Source organism: Vidua macroura, chromosome 8 (genome assembly GCF_024509145.1).
Source record: "Vidua macroura isolate BioBank_ID:100142 chromosome 8, ASM2450914v1, whole genome shotgun sequence".
Taxonomy (NCBI): Eukaryota; Metazoa; Chordata; class Aves; order Passeriformes; family Viduidae; genus Vidua; species Vidua macroura.
The window spans coordinates 31,912,412-31,931,525 of record NC_071578.1 but is presented as its reverse complement, the minus strand read 5'-3'; positions in this window follow the sequence as shown (position 1 = coordinate 31,931,525).

Sequence of the window (19,114 nt, the reverse complement as noted above, 5' to 3'; positions counted from 1 at the left end):
CCTTCTTCACCTTCTCTTATAATTGAGGCAGCAACTGACTGCATCCATCATTGAGCCTGGATACAGCTAAGAGCTAAGGAAACGTTGCTTTGTGTGGCATTAAGTGCATCAATTATCAATTTGCTATTATTTACATTTATCTTTTCCCAATTTGCTAGAATGTTTGATAGCAACCACTGATGTGTTCCCAAGGCTGATAAGGACGATTGCAGTGGTTGTTGTATTTTGGTTAAATCTTTAGTTGTGGAAGCCAATTTATTCATTCATACTTCTGAATCAATACTATTTAGGATTCCCAATCCTGTTCCCACAAGACCAGTTGTGTCTCTTGGCAGCCGGTTTTTAGGAGGCTTCCACTGTCGCAGCCAGGTTGTCCAAGCCTGAAAAGAGGTCTGCAAAAAGGGTGAACAAGCTGGTTGTATTTCTCAGATATTGTTTTGCATCAGCAATTTGACTTGTTTAAGAGACCATAACAGATTAAACAATATCTGTTGTTGGCCAGTTTTCCTGATTCTATATGGTCCAATTTCAAAAATTTTCGGGCTAAGTGTAACCAGTGGTTGGGTGGTAGGTGTCACAACATTAACATCAAGTCCTACTCCAGTATTTGAATCAATACTTTCAACTTAAAAAACAAAAACAAAAACAAAACAAAACAAAAAAAAGTGCTTCAGTATTTTTGGACCAAAACCAAACTACTTCTACAGTTTGTGTTCATGTGAAATTGTGCCAACAATCCTGTACCCTTGGGTGCGTACAAACCTTTTTGTGCTTAAAGAGATCCTTTCACTTTTTCTGCATGCTACCACAATTATTTCAGACCACGGTCACTCAGCTGGTTTCTGGCCATGGGGTTGTGGTAGGATGCAGAAAAGTATTACCAGTTTTATCATGGATTAGGTGGTCTTCATGTCCCTCGGAGTTCTTCTGAAAAAGTAAACACAACAGGATTCTGCCGCCGAGAGGCAGAAAAGTTAGAATGATGGAATTATCCAGCATGTATTTGTCCAATGCTCTTTCCCTAGAGCACCAGAGGATTCCCATACCTATTTCTTCAGAGGGGGTTTTAGCACAAGTGCTACTAGTCCTATAGTAAGAGAGGTCCACCAGAACAGGTTGGCCAGGGTCATGAGCTGGATTATTAGGATCATTTGGTACAGAGCATAGGAGTCAGTGTAGATGCAGACCAAAGAGGAATTGTGTGCTTCTTGTTGAAAAATACTCCAGACAGCTATCAGCTCCCCACTGTGTGTACTACCTTCTCCCTCTGTAATCATTTGCTCACCAGAGGAAAAGTGGAGGGCTTCTGCCCTAGATTTCCATCCTTTTCCTTCCCCTTTAGCAAAAGCATCAGTAAACCAAGAGTTTGCTGATTGTTCGGGGCAGAAAGGAGGGGTTACTTTGATTACAGAGGCAGGTTTGTCCAAGCTCTCAGTTTCTTGGATTGCTAAAGTTTTTACAGCTCCTTCTGTCATTGAGAAGAAGTTACAGTAATGTTCAACCTGAGCATACCACTTTCTCACTGAGGCCCTCTAGGCCACCCCGTCAGGAGGGGGAGTCCCACTAGTGACTGTCTTAATAACCTTGAAGGGGCCTCTCAATACAATTGGTTGTTTTTGTGCAATTTTTTCTACTTCTATGAAAGCTAAGATAACCATCAACAATCCTTTTTCCCAGGTAGTGTATCTTTTCTCAGCATCTTTGGAACCACGGGAATCAAAACCAACAGGTCTTGTCGGACCCTCAGGACCCCGCTGCCATATGTGTACTGACAGCCCTGAGGAGGCAAATCCCCGTTCCACCTGGAAAGGATCTGTAGGATGGATAGGGCCCAGTGCTTGATGAGCTGTTGCTTCAAAAATCAGCAATTGCAATGCTGACTCCTGAGAAAGACTCCAATCCCATTTCACCCCTTTCCTCAACAAGTCATAAAGGGGAACAAATGGGTCGTTCCAGTGACTAGGAAATCTGTCTGGTCTTTCTACAGGAGATACAGCTGCTATCGTTTTTGGAAGGAGAATTGCTGTAGGTTTGAGTGATTCTGGAAGCCCACAAATTCAAGGGGTCATTATCTTGGGCTTCACAGGTAATTGCATCAGGGATTCAAAGCCAGGAATTCATTTCTTTTGGTGAGTCATTTGCAGGCAAGCAGCTTTGTGCACATTTTCCAAGAGCTGGTCGGGGGTACTAATTCTAGCTATGGGATCTCCCCTTTCCAAGGGGCTTGTTCCCCCGGCCCAAAAAGCTGCACGCTGTGTCAGGGACCATGTGTCACCTTTCTCTCCTGTTGTTAAGAAGACACCATGTCCCCAATACCCACTGGCTTCCTGTTCAGTGAATTGAATTTGATCACCACCAGTGAGGGACACCCGGAAAACATATTCTGTTTCTGATTCATGTGGAGGGTGTCCATATTCCCTTTTAAGCTTAGCTAGCTCGGTGGCAGTGTTTAGTTGTGATGGTATGTGTTTGGTTGTGATGTGAGGTTCCAGATCATCATCACTGAGATAGTTCTACTCTGTTTTAATCAAGGGTCTCAAGTGATGGCAGCAATGTTCCCCACAATTACTTGCTGCTTCAAGTTCTTGATGAGGATAGATTTGTTTAATGTGAGGAGTTTCCTTCTCCTCAAGCTCTGTAGAGGAATCAGCATGATGTGATTTGTTAATATGTTCCTCTCTTAAGGCAGCTCGCAATGCATAGATCACATTTTTTGCTTCATAGAACTGGTTTTGCAAAATTTCAACTAGATTTTGAAGGGAGTCTATTATAGCATGTTCCTCACTTCTTCGCTCGAAGCCATTTTCTATAGCTGCCGTAAGACAAGCTCCCAAAACTGAGCAGAAGATAGTTTTATTTTTGCCCAGTTTGAATTTTGTTTCATGTTGTAATGAACACACTCTATCAATAACATTTTCTAAGTTCAACCAATTACTCTGTGCCCATTTTTCTCCTTCTGTAGAAGGTCTGGCATTGTGTTTGGCTAGTAGTGCATAAAATTCAGCTTTAATTTGAAGGCTAAGATTGTCACTCATTTTGTGAAGGGACCAAAACCACGACAGGGAGCTACAAACTTAAGTTCCACAAAACTACACAGCCCTCGCTGTGTCGCCCTTCGCTTCCCTGGCTGGGTGAAAGGACAATAATCTGCCTGGGAGGCTCTGCTTAGTTGCTTCAAGTTGTCCCTTCCTTCCCAGACCACATACACACAACAACAACAAAACAACAGTGTCCCGCCTTTTGCACTAAGGGATCCTTTATGAATTTCCAAAGACAGTATGGGTGCCTTTTCAGCTGCAACCCTTCTGTCTAGACAGAAATCCTGTCCGTGACGCCAATTTTAATGTCACGATCCGTTTCTTGCGGGGTGTCGTAATGGTTCTTTTCACCGATCCCAAAAGTGCAACAAAGGCAAACAACAAGGGACTATCAGTTAATCACAACAAATGCACCTTTAGTAGGGGCCAAAACAGTAAACGCGATAGTGGGGATCTGAAAGGAGATAAAAGGTTAGAGAGAGAAGAGGGCTATGGGAATAGCTACCAACACAGGCGAGATCCTCAGTGCTCCGGACGATGGGGATCCGTCTGTCGTGTCGGGGGAGTCTTCGAAGTTCTGGTCGACTCGGGGCTCCAATTATAGTCCACAGAGGAGAGAGGGGGGGAACAAGTGTAATAATGAAAGTCCATTGTAATCGCCCCGAGGGAACGGGTGAGTCCACAGAAACCACCAAAGCAAGACGAATCCAATGAAGAATAAGTCCATTTGAATCACTGAAGGGAAACAGGTCATGTCATTAGTGGTCAGAGCACCAATTTCCCCTCCTCCCTATAGCAGGGGTCTCAGTCTCAGTCCTTGGGAGGAGGGTTCTCATTCTTTCTTTGTCACAGTGGTAACGAGGCAGATGAGGGGTCTTCAATGAAGGACCGCGAGAGTCACCCCAAAAGTTCATTGGGCTTAAGAACGGAGATTAGAAGCAGGCCGCGCATCAGGCTGTCCCGTGCTGGGTCCATGTCAGGTCTTTGCCAAGTCCTTGCCAACTCCTTGCCAAGTTCTTACCAGGCCTTGTTGGGAACAGCCAGCGTGACGGTTCAGTGGTTCCACCTGTGCTGTGTCCTGTTCTAAGCCGGAACTACAGTGGGGGAAGGGATTCTTTCTTGTGGCAATCGGAAGGCAGAATGGAAAATGAGGGGCTTCAGACGGGCTCTTACAGCCTCTCATTCACACACATTCATCCCCCCTTTATTCGCCCTGTAATGCATAGGATCTCCCAGTTGCCGAGCCGTGGGGGCTTTTAGCCACTCGGCACGAAGCTCGGATAGCTGGTACATCTGAGGGTCCACCAGAAGAACGGGAGGGACACTCGGGCTGCTGAAATCCTGCTCGTTGATTGAAGGGTCGCAGAAGGGGCAAACAGGGAGACAACGAAGCAGAAGGGAGGCAGATTCCGAGAGCCCCGAAGGGCGGGCTGAGGATTCTTTTACTGCGTAGGGGTAGGAGGGTTTAGCATTCGAGGGTACAATCGGGAGAAGGCTAAAGGGAGGGGAAATATAACATTAACCAGTGGGGAAAAGGGAAAGGAGTGTTCTTGGTGGAAGAACCAAAGGGAAAACGTGGAACAGAGAAGATTCTAGGCTAAGGGGCAGACTTGAACAATAACTGACAGGACAGGGGGAGGGTACAATTCTCTTCCAAAAGGGGGTGGAGAACTCATACAACTGCTGTTTCCCATGGCAACCCTAGACTGCCTTCCCCAACCCCTCCTCCTGCACCAGTGACAGCTTTTAACACTGAAGGGCAGTGCTATTGTATAACAAACACTTAACTCTTAGCCCAGCCGGGCTCGCTGGCTACTTTTGCAAGCTTTTTACCAACTAGCGATGCTTGTAAGCGGTGCTTGTAACTCCTAGCTTGTACCACGCTCCCACTAGCTGCGCTATCAGCTAGCGGCGTCCACAGCAGCTCCTCAAACCGCGGCTTGTGCCCGCGCGCCCGCTGCGCTATCAGCTGGGCCGCGCCTAAAGCACCTTTGCAAGCCCCGACTTAAGCCCCGCGCCGCGCTCCCCCAGCTCGCCAGAGACAGCCCGTGCCACGCATGCGTACCACCCGCTCTATCAGGTAGAGTGCGCACTACCCGCACTATCAGGTAGTGTGGGCTGAGAGCTGCCCTGCGCATGCGCTCTCTAGCACCGCCGCGCCGCCTCTCTGTATCTTAGCAACCCCGCACCGCGCTTCACCGTTCCACTCACACATACACACACACGCACAAGCACGCACGTCCGGACGTAACAGACACACTACACTGCAATCGGGACACACGCCACACACTGAAATCGCGCTTTCGCCCTCCCCGAGCCGCGCTATCAGCTGGGGAGGTCCTCCCGCCGCCGGCCTCTCCCCCGATGGCGGTCTGCTTGCAAGCCCCTAGGCAAACCTGCGCGCAAAAACATCTTTTTGCGACTTATCAGTGCCAACCGTAAGAAAATAAATTAACACATACCGCTTTCATCCGCTAGTCGACGGGCCGTGGTCTGCTCCCCGCAGTGTACAGCCGAGGCGCAGAGTCCCTCCGGGGAAAAGCCCCGTGGCGCCTGAGGGTGTCTGCTCCCAACCGGACCTGCGGGTGAGCAGAGCAGTCCCTTCGTGGTCGCCAACTGAAACGATACGCGGAAGAAATCAATAGACTCCATAACCTGGGGTAGTTATGAAGTGGGTATGTATGTCAGCGCCCGGCACACGTGAGATAGCTCTCCAAAACTTGTGCCCCGAGCCTCAGTCTGACCCACACTTTTATTCTTAAAGACGTTCCATATGCAATACATTGCACAACTTTTTCATGCGTATTCAACCCCTGGCCCCGCCTGTCCTCGCTTCTCATGCTAAGTAAGTCCACGCCCTTCTGGGCATGCGTGGTTTGCTGTGGTGGTCGTACGGGGGTCTCTTGGTGGTCCTGAGGCTGAAGATTGTGGTCTTCCTCATGATTGAACTTTTGAACTTTTCCTCTCTGCGCGTGCGCTTTTGGTCCTTTGGTGCTTATCTGAGTACGTCTGTCAGTCTTGATAGGCTTGGAGACAGAGGAGCTTCTTTATCTGGGTTCTCTCCTTCATCTGGTATTGTTCTTTATGCAAGAAGCTTCAGAAATTTGCAATTTCCTTTGCCCTTTGTATTAGGCAGAGGTTTCTTAAGCAAAAGGTTGAAAATTCAACAGATAACTCTACAAGCTAAATTAGAAATGCTTAATTCATTTTGTTAACCCAACTCTAAAAATCTCTATTTCACCTCGAGAGCTGTCACAGAGCAGAAAGCAGCTGAGATGCTGAAAAGCAGCAAAGCTGAACAGCCTGCCTCAACTTCAGCAATGTACAAATGACTGAAGGCGAAACACGAAGCAGCAGAGCAGCGGGCTTCTGTGCGCACTGAAGGCAATTGCAAGAATCCAGCAGCTGCTCCTCGCCAAGCACAGTCAGCTGCCTGTGTTCTTGCTTCTTGACCAACTCACAGTTGCCCTTCTTTTCAGCAGCTGCCACCGTGTTCTCTGCATCTCGGAGCCTCTGGGGAGCAACAAGAATTTCCAAGGAGGGATGCATGACGACTATGTCAAAACCCAGGAAAGTTGTCCTGGAACACCTTCCATTGGCATGCCAAGAGTGAATTCAAGAGGCAGGAGAGCGGCGGCCACCGTCCTGCAGCAGTCTGCGAGCTTCGCACGCAAGCCGGCTTCTTCGCGGCTTCGTTCTTCGCCTCTTGTAAGTTACCGCGATCTCCGGCTGCCGGAGGCCAAGAAGCGGCTACTTCGCGCACAGATCACTGGAGCGGCAGCGGTGCGCTCCGAAGCGCCGCTTCTGCCGAAAGACGCCGGCAAGCGGCACTTGCTTTCGGCCAGCTGCGGAGCTGCGTATTCTGCCTCTCTAGTCGCCTACTTCTTAGCGAAAAGCTTTTCCGCTCCAGTTCTCAAGGAGAAAGTGTACCAGCACTGCTCACTTAGCCCGACCTTGCCAGGAAATAAGATTTGCTGCACATTCCAAGGACACTTCATTTTCCAGGGCAAGCTGCAACCTGCTGGCAGATGGCCGTGCTCTCTGACCACTCCTGCCCAGTTCTTGCTACTAACGGGCACGTTGCAGCCTGGCGAAGGCAAGAAACCTGGAGAGCTGTTACAGAGCAGAAGGGCAGCTGAGATGCTGAAAAGCAGCAAAGCTGAACAGCCTGCCTCAACTTCAGCAGTGTGTAATTGACTGAAGGCGAAAAACCAAGCAGCAGAGCAGCGGGCTTCTGTGCGCACTGAAGGCAATTGCAAGCAATCCAGCAGCTGCTCCTTGCCAAGCACAGTCAGCTGCCTATGTTCTTGCTTCTTGACCAACTCACAGTTGCCCTTCTTTTCAGCAGCTGCCACCGTGTTCTCTGCATCTCGGAGCCTCTGGGGAGCAGCAGGACTTTCCAAGGTGGGATGCATGACGACTATGTCAAAACCCAGGAAAGTTGTCCCGGAACACCTCCCATTGGCATTGCAGAGGTGAATTCAAGAGGCAGGAGAGCGGCGGCCACCGTCCTGCAGCAGTCTGCGAGCTTCGCACACAAGCCGGCTTCTTCGCGGCTTCGTTCTTCGCCTCTTGTTAGTTACCGCGACCTCCGGCTGCCGGAGGCGAAGAAGCGGCTACTTCGCGCACAGATCACTGGAGCGGCAGCGGTGCGCTCCGAAGCGCCGCTTCTGCCGAAAGACGCCGGGAAGCGGCACTTGCTTTCGGCCAGCTGCGGAGCTGCGTATTCTGCCTCTCTAGTCGCCTACTTCTTAGCGAAAAGCTTTTCCGCTCCAGTTCTCAAGGAGAAAGTGTACCAGCACTGCTCACTTAGCCCGACCTTGCCAGGAAATAAGATTTGCTGCACATTCCAAGGACACTTCATTTTCCAGGGCAAGCTGCAACCTGCTGGCAGATGGCCGTGCTCTCTGCCCACTCCTGCCCAGTTCTTGCTACTAGCGGGCACGTTGCAGCCTGGCGAAGGCAAGAAACCTGGAGAGCTGTTACAGAGCAGAAGGGCAGCTGAGATGCTGAAAAGCAGAAAAGCTGAACAGCCTGCCTCAACTTCAGCAGTGTGTAATTGACTGAAGGCGAAAAACCAAGCAGCAGAGCAGCGGGCTTCTGTGCGCACTGAAGGCAATTGCAAGCAATCCAGCAGCTGCTCCTTGCCAAGCACAGTCAGCTGCCTATGTTCTTGCTTCTTGACCAACTCACAGTTGCCCTTCTTTTCAGCAGCTGCCACCGTGTTCTCTGCATCTCGGAGCCTCTGGGGAGCAGCAGGACTTTCCAAGGTGGGATGCATGACGACTATGTTAAAACCCAGGAAAGTTGTCCCGGAACACCTCCCATTGGCATTGCAGAGGTGAATTCAAGAGGCAGGAGAGCGGCGGCCACCGTCCTGCAGCAGTCTGCGAGCTTCGCACACAAGCCGGCTTCTTCGCGGCTTCGTTCTTCGCCTCTCGCAAGCTACCGCGATCTCCGGCTGCCGGAGGCGAAGAAGCGGCTACTTCGCGCACAGATCACTGGAGCGGCAGCGGTGCGCTCCGAAGCGCCGCTTCTGCCGAAAGACGCCGGCAAGCGGCACTTGCTTTCGGCCAGCTGCGGAGCTCCGTATTCTGCCTCTCTAGTCGCCTACATCTTAGCGAAAAGCTTTTCCGCTCCAGTTCTCAAGGAGAAAGTGTACCAGCACTGCTCACTCAGCCCGACCTTGCCAGGAAATGAGATTTGCTGCACATTCCAAGGACACTGCATTTTCCTGGGCAAGCTGCAACCTGCTGGCAGATGGCCGTGCTCTCTGCCCACTCCTGCCCAGTTCTTGGTACTAGCGGGCACCTTGCAGCCTGGCGAAGGCAAGAAACCTGGAGAGCTGTCACAGAGCAGAAGGGCAGATGAGATGCTGAAAAGCAGCAAAGCTGAACTGCCTGCCTCAACTTCAGCAGTGTGTAATTGACTGAAGGCGAAAAACCAAGCAGCAGAGCAGCGGGCTTCTGTGCGCATTGAAGGCAAATGCAAGAATCCAGCAGCTGCTCCTCGCCGAGCACAGTCAACTGCCTAGGTTCTTGCTTCTTGACCAACTCACAGTTGCCCTTCTTTTCAGCAGCTGCCACCGTGTTCTCTGCATCTCGGAGCCTCTGGGGAGCAGCAAGAATTTCCAAGGTGGGATGCATGAAAACTAAAATAAAAACTCAGGAAGGTTGTCCTGGAACACCTCCCATTGGCATGCCAAGAGTGAATTCAAGAGGCAGGAGAGCGGCAGCCACCGTCCTGCAGCTGTCTGCGAGTTTCGCACACAAGCCGGCTTCTTCGCGGCTTCGTTCTTCGCCTCTCGCAAGCTACCGCGATCTCCGGCTTCCGGAGCCGAAGAAGCGGCTACTTCGCGCACAGATCACTGGAGCGGCAGCGGTGCGCTCCGAAGCGCCGCTTCTGCCGAAAGACGCCGGCAAGCGGCACTTGCTTTCGGCCAGCTGCGGAGCTGCGTATTCTGCCTCTCTAGTCGCCTACTTCTTAGCGAAAAGCTTTTCCGCTCCAGTTCTCAAGGAGAAAGTGTACCAGCACTGCTCACTTAGCCCGACCTTGCCAGGAAATAAGATTTGCTGCACATTCCAAGGACACTTCATTTTCCAGGGCAAGCTGCAACCTGCTGGCAGATGGCCGTGCTCTCTGCCCACTCCTGCCCAGTTCTTGCTACTAGCGGGCACGTTGCAGCCTGGCGAAGGCAAGAAACCTGGAGAGCTGTTACAGAGCAGAAGGGCAGCTGAGATGCTGAAAAGCAGCAAAGCTGAACAGCCTGCCTCAACTTCAGCAGTGTGTAATTGACTGAAGGCGAAAAACCAAGCAGCAGAGCAGCGGGCTTCTGTGCGCACTGAAGGCAATTGCAAGCAATCCAGCAGCTGCTCCTTGCCAAGCACAGTCAGCTGCCTATGTTCTTGCTTCTTGACCAACTCACAGTTGCCCTTCTTTTCAGCAGCTGCCATCGTGTTCTCTGCATCTCGGAGCCTCTGGGGAGCAGCAGGACTTTCCAAGGTGGCATGCATGACGACTATGTTAAAACCCAGGAAAGTTGTCCCGGAACACCTCCCATTGGCATTGCAGAGGTGAATTCAAGAGGCAGGAGAGCGGCGGCCACCGTCCTGCAGCAGTCTGCGAGCTTCGCACACAAGCCGGCTTCTTCGCGGCTTCGTTTTTCGCCTCTTGTTAGTTACCGCGATCTCCGGCTGCCGGAGCCGAAGAAGCGGCTACTTCGCGCACAGATCACTGGAGCGGCAGCGGTGCGCTCCGAAGCACCGCTTCTGCCGAAAGACGCCGGGAAGCGGCACTTGCTTTCGGCCAGCTGCGGAGCTGCGTATTCTGCCTCTCTAGTCGCCTACTTCTTCGCGAAAAGCTTTTCCGCTCCAGTTCTCAAGGAGAAAGTGTACCAGCACTGCTCACTTAGCCCGACCTTGCCAGGAAATAAGATTTGCTGCACATTCCATGGACACTTCATTTTCCAGGGCAAGCTGCAACCTGCTGGCAGATGGCCGTGCTCTCTGCCCACTCCTGCCCAGTTCTTGCTACTAGCGGGCACGTTGCAGCCTGGCGAAGGCAAGAAACCTGGAGAGCTGTTACAGAGCAGAAGGGCAGCTGAGATGCTGAAAAGCAGCAAAGCTGAACTGCCTGCCTCAACTTCAGCAGTGTGTAATTGACTGAAGGCGAAACACGAAGCAGCAGAGCAGCGGGCTTCTGTGCGCACTGAAGGCAATTGCAAGAATCCAGCAGCTGCTCCTTGCCAAGCACAGGCAGCTGCCTAGGTTCTTGCTTCTTGACCAACTCACAGTTGCCCTTCTTTTCAGCAGCTGCCACCGTGTTCTCTGCATCTCGGAGCCTCAGGGGAGCAACAAGAATTTCCAAGGTGGGATGCATGAAAACTAAAATAAAAACTCAGGAAGGTTGTCCTGGAACACCTCCCATTGGCATGCCAAGAGTGAATTCAAGAGGCAGGAGAGCGGCAGCCACCGTCCTGCAGCTGTCTGCGAGTTTCGCACACAAGCCGGCTTCTTCGCGGCTTCGTTCTTCGCCTCTCGCAAGCTACCGCGATCTACGGCTGCCGGAGCCGAAGAAGCGGCTACTTCGCGCACAGATCACTGGAGCGGCAGCGGTGCGCTCCGAAGCGCCGCTTCTGCCGAAAGACGCCGGGAAGCGGCACTTGCTTTCGGCCAGCTGCGGAGCTCCGTATTCTGCCTCTCTAGTCGCCTACATCTTAGCGAAAAGCTTTTCCGCTCCAGTTCTCAAGGAGAAAGTGTACCAGCACTGCTCACTTAGCCCGACCTTGCCAGGAAATAAGATTTGCTGCACATTCCAAGGACACTGCACTTTCCTGGGCAAGCTGCAACCTGCTGGCAGATGGCCGTGCTCTCTGCCCACTCCTGCCCAGTTCTTGCTACTAGCGGGCACGTTGCAGCCTGGCGAAGGCAAGAAACCTGGAGAGCTGTCACAGAGCAGAAGGGCAGATGAGATGCTGAAAAGCAGCAAAGCTGAACTGCCTGCCTCAACTTCAGCAGTGTGTAATTGACTGAAGGCGAAAAACCAAGCAGCAGAGCAGCGGGCTTCTGTGCGCACTGAAGGCAATTGCAAGCATGCAGCAGCTGCTCCTTCCCAAGCACAGGCAGCTGCCTAGGTTCCTGCTTCTTGACCAACTCATAGTTGCCCTTCTTTTCAGCAGCTGCCATCGTGTTCTCTGCATCTCGGAGCCTCTGGGGAGCAGCAGGACTTTCCAAGGTGGGATGCATGACGACTATGTTAAAACCCAGGAAAGTTGTCCCGGAACACCTCCCATTGGCATTGCAGAGGTGAATTCAAGAGGCAGGAGAGCGGCGGCCACCGTCTTGCAGCAGTCTGCGAGCTTCGCACACAAGCCGGCTTCTTCGCGGCTTCTTTCTTCGCCTCTTGTTAGTTACCGCGACCTCCGGCTGCCGGAGGCGAAGAAGCGGCTACTTCGCGCACAGATCACTGGAGCGGCAGCGGTGCGCTCCGAAGCGCCGCTTCTGCCGAAAGACGCCGGGAAGCGGCACTTGCTTTCGGCCAGCTGCGGAGCTCCGTATTCTGCCTCTCTAGTCGCCTACATCTTAGCGAAAAGCTTTTCCGCTCCAGTTCTCAAGGAGAAAGTGTACCAGCACTGCTCACTCAGCCCGACCTTGCCAGGAAATGAGATTTGCTGCACAATCCAAGGACACTGCATTTTCCTGGGCAAGCTGCAACCTGCTGGCAGATGGCCGTGCTCTCTGCCCACTCCTGCCCAGTTCTTGGTACTAGCGGGCACGTTGCAGCCTGGCGAAGGCAAGAAACCTGGAGAGCTGTCACAGAGCAGAAGGGCAGATGAGATGCTGAAAAGCAGCAAAGCTGAACTGCCTGCCTCAACTTCAGCAGTGTGTAATTGACTGAAGGCGAAAAACCAAGCAGCAGAGCAGCGGGCTTCTGTGCGCACTGAAGGCAAATGCAAGAATCCAGCAGCTGCTCCTCGCCGAGCACAGTCAACTGCCTAGGTTCTTGCTTCTTGACCAACTCACAGTTGCCCTTCTTTTCAGCAGCTGCCACCGTGTTCTCTGCATCTCGGAGCCTCTGGGGAGCAGCAAGAATTTCCAAGGTGGGATGCATGAAAACTAAAATAAAAACTCAGGAAGGTTGTCCTGGAACACCTCCCATTGGCATGCCAAGAGTGAATTCAAGAGGCAGGAGAGCGGCAGCCACCGTCCTGCAGCTGTCTGCGAGTTTCGCACACAAGCCGGCTTCTTCGCGGCTTCGTTCTTCGCCTCTCGCAAGCTACCGCGATCTCCGGCTGCCGGAGCCGAAGAAGCGGCTACTTCGCGCACAGATCACTGGAGCGGCAGCGGTGCGCTCCGAAGCGCCGCTTCTGCCGAAAGACGCCGGCAAGCGGCACTTGCTTTCGGCCAGCTGCGGAGCTGCGTATTCTGCCTCTCTAGTCGCCTACTTCTTAGCGAAAAGCTTTTCCGCTCCAGTTCTCAAGGAGAAAGTGTACCAGCACTGCTCACTTAGCCCGACCTTGCCAGGAAATAAGATTTGCTGCACATTCCAAGGACACTTCATTTTCCAGGGCAAGCTGCAACCTGCTGGCAGATGGCCGTGCTCTCTGCCCACTCCTGCCCAGTTCTTGGTACTAGCGGGCACGTTGCAGCCTGGCGAAGGCAAGAAACCTTTGAAACCATACGCGGAAGAAATCAATAGACTCCATAACCTGGGGTAGTTATGAAGTGGGTATCTATGTCAGCGCCCGGCACAAGTGAGATAGCTCTCCAAAACTTGTGCCCCGAGCCTCAGTCTGACCCACACTTTTATTCTTAAAGACGTTCCATATGCAATACATTGCACAACTTTTTCATGTGTATTCAACCCCTGGCCCCGCCTGTCCTCGCTTCTCATGCGAAGTAAGTCCACGCCCTTCTGGGCATGCGTGGTTTGCTGTGGTGGTCGTACGGGGGTCTCTTGGTGGTCCTGAGGCTGAAGATTGTGGTCTTCCTCATGATTGAACTTTTGAACTTTTCCTCTCTGCGCGTGCGCTTTTGGTCCTTTGGCGCTTATCTGAGTACGTCTGTCCGTCTTGATAGGCTTGGAGTCAGAGGAGCTTCTTTATCTGGGTTCTTTCCTTCTTCTGGTATTGTTCTTTATGCAAGAAGCTTCAGAAATTTGCAATTTCCTTTGCCCTTTGTATTAGGCAGAGGTTTCTTAAGCAAAAGGTTGAAAATTCAACAGATAACTCTACAAGCTAAATTAGAAATGCTTAATTCATTTTGTTAACCTAACTCTAAAAATCTCTGCTTCAGTCCCCCCTTTTCTTAAAATAGAGTAAATTCTTTTACTACAGGGGTCTTGATTTAAATTCTGATCTACTATCATGACCGTCCTCTTTCAGTAAGATTCTATGAGTTCTAGAGAGTGATGTCAGACTGGCCATGTGTTTTAACATCCTCGAATTCTACATGAGTGTTAAAGTAGACATCATTAAACTTACAGTAACTAAAATTAATAGAATTGTAATTGGGTGACATAAAGTGTTCTAAACAGTGTATTTCACTAGTTATGACTTGTGTTTATTAGCTAGTGATTGGTGCTGGATACACCAATTAAGAGACTTAACATACAGGAGGTTAGTGACATGTCTTGGCTAGACATTCTCTTTCGCACCCCATATGGTTTTTCATAAAGCAATTCAAAGTGGTTTAGCTTTTCTTTAGTCTTGGGTTTGGTTCGGATCTGCAGTAGTGCTAATGGGAGGGATTGAGTCCATGACAAATTAGCTTCTTGTCCCAATTGGACAATTTGTTGTTTGATCAAATGATTCATTTTTTTTACCTGACCACTTGATTGTGGGTTATATGGGGTGTGAAGTTCTCAGTCTATGTTCAAGTATTGGCTAACTTGTTGCACGAATTTTACAATAAAATGTGGTCCTCTATTTGAGGAGATTGTGGCCAGGACTCTAAAGCGTGGTATGTTTTCTTGTACCAATACCTTAGTTACTTCTTGAGCTTTAGAAGTCCTGGTGGGGAATGCTTCTGGCCATCCTGAAAAGGTATCTGTTAGCACCAGGAAAAACTTATACCCCCCTTTTCTTGGCAATTCTGTACAATCAATCTGCCATTGCTGCTCCGGCCCATGACCCTTCCTAATCTGGCTAAGCTTTGGTTTGGGAGTATTTTTGGGGTTGGTCTGGAGGCAAAGGTCACATTGTCGAGTTGTAAATGTCTAGTTATGCTAGAGCATCAATACCCCAATGGTTTTCTGGTGTTCTTCCTTTATTAGGGACCATCATAAATAGGAGGGTAGAACTAATTTTCCTTCTATGGTGGCCCATCCCTCTTGGTTATAGTCTCCTTTTTGCTCATAGATTAATTTTTTTTCTAGTTTGTTGTATCTTGGCTTACCTTTAGGGGAAATTTGCCCGTCTTGCTGCTTCTTTTGCTTCCCTGTCTGCCAGCTCGTTTCCTTCTTCCAATTCTGAGTTGATCTTCTGATGTGCCTTAATGTGCATGATCGCTACTTTCTCTGGCAACTGGACTGCTTCTAGAAGTCGCAGTACTTCTGATGCATCTTTAATATTTTTCCCTTGAGAGTTCAGCAGTCCTCTCTCTTTCTAAATGGCTCTGTGAGCATGCACTACTCCAAATGCATACTTCGAGTCCGTGTATATGTTTATTTCTTTCCCTCTTGCCAATTCTAGGGCCCGCGTTAGAGCAATTATCTCGGCCTTCTGTGCAGAGGTATTTGTTGGCAGGGGCCCAGATGATATTACTTCCTTGCACGTTGGAACTGCCTACCCGGCGTGCCGTTTTCCACTGATGATATAACTGCTTCCATCAGTAAACGAGACTTCTGCATTCTCGAGAGGGGTGTCCTTCAAGTCAGGGCAGCTGGAGTAGGTGGCTTCAATGGTCTCCAGGCAGTCATGTTCCACTGGTTCCCCTTGGTTTCTACTGAGGAAGGAGGCTGGATTGACAATGTTAGCCACTACTATCTCTACATCGTCTTGCTCCGCTATGATAGCTTGGTATCTCAGGAGCCGTTGTGGGGAAAGCCAATGCCCACCTTTTACCTCTAGCACTGCAGACACTGTGTGAGACACTAGCACAGTTCTTTTCTGGCCTAGGGTGAATTTGTGTGCCTCTTGGATGTTCAGGACGACTGCTGCAACAGCTCTGAGGCACCCAGGCCACCCTTTAGCTGCTGTATCCAATTGCTTAGAGAAGTAAGCCACTGCTCTCCGATATGGGCCGAGGTCCTGTGCTAGTATTCCTAAGGCGATTCCTTGCTTCTCATGGGAGAATAAAAGGAAAGGCTTACTCACGTCCGGCAATCTCAGGGCTGGAGCTGACATGAGGGCTTTTTTCAGCTGGTTGAAAGCTTGCGTAGCTTCCTTTGTCTCTTGGATGTTCCTGCTTTCAGTTGCAATCAGTTCATAGAAGGGCTTAACAAACAGTCCATAGTTATAGATCCATAACCTGCACCACCCTGTCATCCTCAGGAAAGTTCGTAGTTCCTTTACAGTCTGAGGTTTTGGGCTCTGGCATATTGCCTCCTTCCGGCTTTGGCCCAAGGTACGTTGTCTAGCACTGACTTCCTAACCCAGATAAGTTACTTTCTGTTTTACTACTTGGGCTTTTTTCTTTGATACTCGGTACCCTTGGAGCCCAAAAAAGTTCAAGAGGCTTATCGTCCAGGCCGTGCATGCTTCCCTTGTCCGTGTGGCTATCAGGATGTCATCTACGTACTCTAGCAACTTCCCTTCCTCTGGAGGGGCTTCTCAGGTCTCTAATTCTTTTGCAAGTTGTTCTCCAAACAAAGTGGGTGAGTTTTTAATCCTTGTGGGAGTCTGGTCCATGTCAGTTGAGTTCTTGGCCCGCTCTTAGGATTTTCCCATTCAAATGCAAAAATTTTCTGGCTTCGTGGATAGGAAGGCAAAAGAAGGCATCTTTTCAATCTAAAACGGTAAACCAAGTTAGCTCGGCTGTTAAGCAAGTTAATAATGTGTAGGGATTGGCCACCACAGGATACAGATCCTCAGTGACCTTGTTTATGGCCCGCAGATCCTGTACTAACCGGTATGACCCATCAGGTTTACCAACTGGTAGGATAGGGGTATTAACACTTACATAACATAAGTTGGAACAAGGTATTATAGACAATATCATGGTCATCAATGGAAGCAATATTTGATGGAACTTTTTCAGTTCTGAGGGTTCGTAACTTGTGTTTGTCGGTGACAGCAGGGAAGCACAGTGAGGCTGCTTAACAGGGCAGGATGCATACATATACTTTCCTTCGTCTACATTCACTTAACTTTATTTTACTTACTCTTACACATAACAAAACAACCACAACAACAAGGTACCTTTTCTTTTTCAACACACCTATTACACTTGTAGGTGTCCCTGGCTAGTCCCAGTGTTCTTGGATACCCCTCAATCTAGCTGTGTGGTTCCCAACTCTAGATCCTGTCAGACTTCTCTTCAAACTGGCAAAATTTTTACTCAATCTTGGCTGCTCTCAACAACCCAGCAAACTTAATTCTGGGTGCTCTTGGAATGTTAATCCCTCAACCCAGCAGGTTTGACTTAACCCTGGATGCTCTTGGAACATTAATCCCTCAATCCAGCAGGTTTGAATCAACCCTGGATGCTCTTGGAATATTAATCCCTCAGTCCAGCAGGTTTGATCTTGGATGTTCTTGGGCATTCTTATCCCTCAATCCAGCAGAATTTTTAGGGGCCCCTCCTACACATTTTACCTTTTATTTTTCCCCAATAGATTATGCCAAGAAAACCCTCTTTTTACCTTTTAATTCATTTTTTTTTCTAATTAATTACCTTTTACTCCCCCCCCCCCCCCCCCCAAGGGGTCCCACTCTTTCTCTGAGACCCAGTCCCAGGGGGGGTTCTCTCACTCTTTTTATTACTCGCTTCGTCTCTTTACTGGCCGCTTTTCTCGCGAAAAAGACGGAAACGCAGCATGGGAGACTGCCGCTCATGCTTAGCAGGTCTGGGGTAACCAGCCCGCCTCTGTCACGATCCGCTTCTTGCGGGGTGTCGTGATGGTTCTTTTCACCGATCCCAAAAGTCCAACAAAGGCAAACAACAAGGGACTATCGGTTAATCACAACAAATGCACCTTTAGTAGGGGCCAAAACAGTAAACGCGATCGTGGGGATCTGAAAGGAGATAAAAGGTTAGAGAGAGAAGAGGGATATGGGAATAGCTACCAACACAGGCGAGATCCTCAGTGCTCCGGACGATGGGTGTTGTATTGTGTTTGCTATTACTATTGTAATTGCCCGTATTATTAAGATGGTTTGTCCCTGTTGCTCCCCCACATCCCTTTGGTTCCTTCCTTGTCACTCTTCCCTTAGATGACCTCTGGACTCAGCAGAACTGCTGAGTCATTCCTGTGTCCCCTCCCTGGTGCCCTGTCCATCACTCGGCAGCCCATTCCCACCACCTGGAAACTTCCATCAGGGGCGTCGAGTGATTGGGTCAGGACCCGGGACCCCTCCCCTACCTTCCCTTAATAGGTTGTTATCCCTGTCTGTTTCCTCGAAAGTTACTCCCCGGTTTATCCCTATTGGTTGTCCTCCCTTTCCACTCCCCCCTTTATAAGTCGCCGCAGAGCCCTTTTCGGGGCTCTCGTTGGCAGGCTGAGTTAGGTACTGTTGGAGCTCTTGGAGCTAACAATAAAACCTGACGTTTGCCCCCGAGGAGAGTCAGCCTCTTTGCTCAGTGTTCTCGCCGTCCCGTCGCTCCTCCAGAGGCACTCCTGGCAAGCCCTTCGGGGAACCCAAAGGGAGTGCCCTCTGCTGTCGCCGTGTCACCGAGCCGGGTCACTCGAGCGACCACTGAGTGGACACGACGGCAGCTTGGCGCCCAACGTGGGGCCCGAGAACACCGCCGGACCCCACGGAGGAGGTGACCGGGTACTGCGGGGGACCGTTCGTCTCTTCCAGGATCTTCCTGGTGGATTAGGCTGCTCTCCTGTGGCTCCGGACTTTCAACCTGTGGCCGTCAAGCTACCCCGGTGGGAGCAGACTCCGTTTTAGGGAGTAGCGCTCCCGGGGAAGGGTCTGGTAGCCTCTCCGGCACCTGAGAGGTCAGACCCCCACTGAGGCTCCCTAGCCGAGGATTTTGCCCCAGTCCCGGATTTTCAGCTCCTGCCCTGCCTTGGAAATTGGCAACTTTGGTAAGTTGATTCCTTGTATCCCCTCTCTAGTTAGGGGAGGTTTCTAAGCAACGCTGCCCACTTTGTCTCAGGGCCCCTCCTTGTCTTCTCTTTGGGTGGGGAGGGGAAGTTACCCTTCGTTTTTCTGGGCAGGTTGCCAAGCAACCTCTAAGTAGGTTGCCGGGCGGCTAAGGCAAGCTACATTTTGTTAGTTTCTTTTCTCCTGGCTAGGGGTTGATTCTGCGAGACACTTGTAACAACTGACAGTATGGGTGCACGGCTGTCTGTCTCGCAGAAGAGGCTCTACTACCAAGTTGTGGGTATCCTTACGGGGGGGGAACAGAAGTTTAAAAAATCTGAAGTTCAGAAGTTTGTCCGATGGTTGTCCCTCCATTTCCCTG